The following is a 6,148-nucleotide window of genomic DNA, read 5'->3' as shown; positions in this document are numbered from 1 at the left end:
TCTCAAATTCCCATCACCTCGCTGTTATCCTAGATCACGGCTTTTTCTCGGGGTCATGGTAGTATTTTTTTTTTTTTTTTTGGGGGGACTAATTTTACTTGCTAATTTCCCCGCCGAAAAAAAAAAAAAAAAAGTGGGAGTGCAGCGGGCTCCCTGCTGCCACTGCTGATCAAATGGAACAACAAGGGCAATGCCTGCTAATATGGGAAGCTATTTAGTGCTACGCTGCCTTTTGAAATGATGATGATAATGGATTCAGTCTGCTCATTAATGGAGCCAGAGTGCTCATTAGAGTGAACAAACAAGCCAGGTTGTCAGTACTGAAAATGCCAAGTGCTTGTTTCCATTTTATCTGAGGAGTCTAGAGACAGTGATTTTACCATTTATTTCCCCTTTCTGCGCTTGACCCCAGAGCTCCCCCCAGCATCAAAGTCCCTCATCTGGTAGAGCCTGTACATTTGCAGCGTCTCCCTGGCTCATCACGGCTTCAAGGTCACAGGCACTAAAAGAGCAGCGGGGCTGGGTGTGTGTCTGTGTGTGTATTACACTTCTACAGGATTTTGTAACTAATAAATAGTGTCTGGAAAGGGGGGTCGGCGAGAAAAGGAGAAAAGGAAAAGGGGGGGGGAGATGAGAAGAGAGAGTTTTGAAACAGAAAGTAGATAAGGAGCTTTGAGTGTGTTTGCAAATCTTTTAAAGACCAATTAACTAATTTAAAATGCAAACTTCGCGACCGTGCTGGGGTCAGCCTCCTCTCCAGCACTAGCAAGCCGCCCAGACGTGATGTAGAGAAGACGCTACGGGCGCACAGCGGCGCTTAGGCGCCTGGAGTAGAGCTGGGGGGTGGGGGACTTGGAAGATTCAGGGGCTCCAGCTCGGCCGGTGGCTTGACGCTAAGCACCTGGTCCCGGACTCGCACTGCGCGAAGGGGAGCCGAGTGAGGAGGGGTGGGGAGTCCCTACTGACTCCGTGGAGATCCCAGTACCAGCTCGCGCGCCTCCAAGTTAACTTCTCCCTGGGACGCTCGGCTCCCTGTAGAATCCGTGGAGCTGGTGTCTCGGTTGGCGGGAAGGGAAGCCGAGCCCACCAGGACAGAGAAGGGGCGGGGAGAAGGCAGGGGACGGGGCGGGATCCTAAGGGTGTGTGTGTGTGTGTGTGTGTGTGTGTGTGTGTGTAGGGCTGGGCTGGGATGGAAAGGAAGGGAAGGGAAAAGAGATGGGGAGATGCCTTTGCAGAAGCTGAGAGAGCAAGCCAGGGGCCGAGCGATGGCGATCCTCTTTAGAAGATCATCGAGGAAAAGTAGGAGCCTGGGCGTGTCTGCCCCTAAAGTGCCTCATTGGGGTGCTCTCAACCTACAGTGCTGTGAACTTCTCGCCCTGTAAATGTGAAGAGCCAGATTCGATGTCCCGCAGAATTATCAGCGAAGCACATTTGCTACTGGGAACATTCTATAACTATGAAATTGTATTCCTTAGACTGAGAGGGCCAATTTGCGATTTATTATTTTTTTACACCTCGGGGAAATATGGAGAGGAGATGTTCCTTTTCCAAGTTGGAATAAATAGATATTCCTTTAATTTTTTAAAGTTTTGAATAGAAAAATAAACTGTATTAACTGATTATAACATATTCACTGTCATCAGAGCTTGGAGTTTGCTTTCCCCCCCTTATTCTCCATTATTAACTTCATTCAAGTAGGTTTATATGGGAGAAAATTTAGATCTCATAAAATTCACTTTGATATGTAATTTCTTATGTTTCCACACAATATTTGCCATAATTGTGCATGCTCTATGTGTTTGAATTGCTAAATTTGAACTGCTGAAATTTAAAATGAAAATATTTCCTCTGTCATATAAGAATCATATATAACTTGTAAATTAATACTTCACAATACCGATAATTTTCATAGCTTACCTACAAATGGAATAATGCTCGTGAAAATGAGGCAGGTTTCATTTTGCTTCTCAAATAGATTCCAGTATCAAAAGGTTAGTTTTAAGCAATACAATCCAATGAAAATGCAAAATCTACATAATCTTGTTGAGAATTTAAGACAATTACCCTCAATAAAATGTTAGGAATAAATTTTGTGTTTTGGAATGAAGTGCATTTGTTTTGATTTCAATTCTCATTTTGCTCTCTGTGATCTGCAGAATTCTCTAAATTGCTAAAGGCTTGAGGCTTCAGAATATATTCCAAAGAGTGTGAAAGTTCAAAATATTTCCTTACCTTCTTTTAGTTACTGAAGAAAAGAAAATGACTTTTTAAAGTTTAGTACTTTCAATAGCACCATATGATATCTAACCATAGTCCATTAAAAACAACACGCAAATCCATTTAATCATTTTCCCTTCATCAGAGTCAGAGATTTATCGTGCAAGGTTTTCTTCTGTGTATTCTTATCTGATGAAACTGTTTCGTTGATATCCTATATTTTCAATTGTAACTACTAAAAATTCCCTCGGAACTTTCAAGCCACAGAAACAAGTATCTAAAAGAAAGTTCTAAGTACATTTTTTTTTTTTCTGGCCTGTTTTGTAACTTCCCTGTTAAGGATGTTTAGCCAGGTCTGGTAAATGGAGGCATTTTCTTTCCAGATGATAAAATGACTAAAGCTACAAAGTTGTACCTTTGTCTTACTTTTGAAGAAGGGTATGTCTTTTCAATAGATTTCAGTGTTGGAGATGCATTAATATTGTTCCTACAACACTGATCTACTTCGTTGTCTAGGGACGAGCTTGTGACTCAGAGCTGATACTGTAAAGTCTACCAGACTGGAGAAACTACAATGACAATTCCTCCCTTTCCTTTTCCTTTACTCAATTTCATTTTGCTTTTCTTCACTGTGAAAGAGAGGGGCAGTGATAAAAAGTTTGGTAGCTGTGGCCATACTTCCAGAGTGTTGCTTGAACCTGATCCTGTTAATGACTGGTAGCTCCCTACACTCCCCTTACCACTGCACTACATTATAATGAAAGGTACACACGCATATCTGACTCTCCCAAGCCCGGACGATACCTATTTCATTTCTACACCTCTATCACCTACAAAAATGTCTAATAAATGGCAGGCCCTTGGTAAATGTTGACTGAACAAAATTTGAAGCGGGGCTGAGAGTCCCAGCATTAAGCTAATAGTTGTTGTCAGAACTGTAACCTTAGAGTGGTAGGTCAGAGGAAGATGTGCTGTCCCTGTGCTAGCATGATAATGGCACTAGTGGAGACGTCTGTCTCACTCTCTGTTAGGCATCATGTTCACTCCAGCCTTTTAGAGTCATAATAAAGGAAACCTGCTGAAACAGATGTATAGTTTCCTATTAATTCCACTAGATCGTCACCTGAATGGACTAGTTGGCCAGGCTATAACCACTGGATATTGTGACATATTTATTGACCTAAATCTGTGCTAGGTGCTTTCCTCACTAGGTGTTTTCCTATCCAGTCTATCACCAGCCCTGGTTATAAATGTAGACTCTGGAGCCAGAATGCCTGGGTTCAAAGCCTGGCTCTACCGCTGACAAGCAGTGTGACCTTGGGAAAATGATGGTTTCTTTTTGCCTCGGTTTCTACATTGGTGTAACAGAGAAAATCATAGCACCCAATTCACCGGTTTCTTCTAAGTATTGATTGAGTTAAAATATGTGCATACTTAAAATAGCACCATTCAGGCATGATTTATTTATCTATTCTATTCTTTTCTGTTTAACCCCATAGCTAGTGTCTTAGATCACTACCACAACCCTTCCTGCCTGGAATGGCCTCCTTGCCTCTAAGGTCCCTTGCTTTAAACTGTCCTCCAAATGACTTCTAGGTTTTATCACTGTTAACTCTGCATTTGCCAGAATTATCTCCAAGAAAACCCATTGATCTACCTTTTGCTTAAAACCTCTCACTGGTCTCTCATCCAAAGTCATCATGCTTCAATGGTCAACCAGATTCTTAATAATTTCCAATATTCAACATGCTCTTCTCATCTCTGTAACTTTGCATGTGCCTTGTTCAACAGACAGTGCACCACTGTTAAGACAATTCAATAACTCTCCCCCATGAAACTTTTTCTGATCCTTTATTTTTTTGATATAATTACCTTTATTTTTTTTAATATGAAATTTATTGTCAAATTGGTTTCCATACAACACCCAGTGCTCCTCCCAACAGGTGCCCTCATCAATGCCCATCACCCACCCTCCCCCTCCCTCCCACTCCCCATCAACCTTCAGTTTATTCTCAGTTTTTAAGAGTCTCCTATGGTTTGGCTCTCTCCCTCTCTAACTTTCTGATCCTTTAAATTCACACCCTCTTGCCTCACCACTGCAACACTTACTACACTATTTTTGAATTATTAGTTTGTATGTCTCCTTAAAGTGAATTTCTTGGGAGCAAGGTCAATAAATTTTCCATCATTATATTTCAGGCCCCTAAACTCATGATTGGCAATTAAATAAATGATTATTGAATGAATGAATTTGTTCCTGCTTGCTTTTCCTAATGGCTAGCTTAATTATAACATACCGTTACTGCAAGTTGATCCACTATTTGCTTTGATCAAGGTAAATATTAAAAATCCTTAAAGCAAAATTTCATAGAACCTAAAATTATATGCTATCTGGCTTGTCAAGAGTAATTCCTAAGAGCTGGTATAGTGTTCTATACACAGTGAGAACACAGTTGAGACACAGTGGTTCTCAAAATGTGGGCTCTGGACCAGAAACATCACAATTATCAGGGGACCTGTGAGAAATAGAAAGCTTTGGTCCCCTCTCCAGACATACTGAATCAAAAACTCTGGGTGCAAAGCCCAGAAATCTGTGTCTTAACCATCCCTCAAAGTGATTCTGATGCACTCTCAAGTTTAAAACAAGTCACCAGAGTAATTAAAACAGACTGAAGCCAGACCACCTGGGTTTAGTTACCAACTCCACACATCGCTGACAGGCAGTAGAACATTACGTAACCTCCCTGGGTCTAAGTTTCTTCATTTATAAATTGAGAATGATAATGATTAAAGTTGTTATGATGATTCAATGCGTTAACACACAGTAAGTACTTATCACAGCACTTAATCAGTTAATGATTGTTAGTAAGTATCAGCTGTTATTCTTACAAAATCACTATCCTCATGAAATGTATGCCCTATGAGAATCGAGTTTCATGCTGGTCAATACAACTACTGGAAAGTTTGAGGAGAACCAGGGATGAATAAACAGGACTTCTAGTTCACTAGAGGCCACTTGACTTGCTCTCACAGGTCCACAATTATACATGAGATTTGGTAAACCAAAGAAAAAGTAGAATCTATTTTCTATTCTGATTAACTGGGTCAAGTCTAATAAATGCTGCTTTCGGTTTTTGTAACGTATCTTCTTAGTTTTATAACTTCTCTTTCTGTTATTTAGTTTTGTGCTTGACAGTAGTCACTGCTTACCCAAATGAATACCATATCCCCAAAAGAAAGACATACGAAGAAAAAAACACCCCCAGAATGCAAAATTGTTTAAAAAATATTTAGGCAAGAAAATGTTTTGATATAGGCAGAATATTTTGAAACACTATTTTCCTAGAAAGTAGAATGCTCATCCATTCTTCCCACTATTATATTGTGTCCAGCTTCTCAACATCCTCCAAATATTTAATAGCACCTCTCTATTTGAATTCTTAAAATTAAAGAAATATCATTAGAGCAGCCAAGTGACAAAGTGTACAGGCACAAAATTTTATGGGAAGACGACCAGAAGTATGTCTTGCCTTCGTTACCAGTGAACGAAGTGTAAAAATGCATTTACACTTATTTTTGTTTGTAATATTATTCAGATTAGGGCCACAGTTTTGTTTTTGTCACTATTATCTTGAGGAGACGGAAAATTATATACATTAGCCAAATACATATGCATTCATATACCACAAAAAGGAACTAAGTTTTAAAATGTGTATGTTCCCTGTAATACACATAAGCAACTATCTTAAGACAATCAGCCTTTCTGGAATATTTTAAAAAAGCAACTTCTCTAGGACTGAAATAAGCCAACGACCTGACACACAATCCACTGTCCAGCAATTCATAAACTTTTGTTTCAGAAAACTTCAGGTAAGGTATTTCTCAGATTTCTTAGAAATCTTTCCCATTTTTTTTGTCACATAAGCATTTA

Source organism: Herpailurus yagouaroundi, unplaced genomic scaffold, assembly GCF_014898765.1.
Source record: "Herpailurus yagouaroundi ecotype Mexico unplaced genomic scaffold, PumYag 100, whole genome shotgun sequence".
NCBI lineage: Eukaryota > Metazoa > Chordata > Mammalia > Carnivora > Felidae > Herpailurus > Herpailurus yagouaroundi.
The sequence above is the reverse complement of the archived record's forward strand: the minus strand, read 5'-3'. Positions refer to the sequence as shown.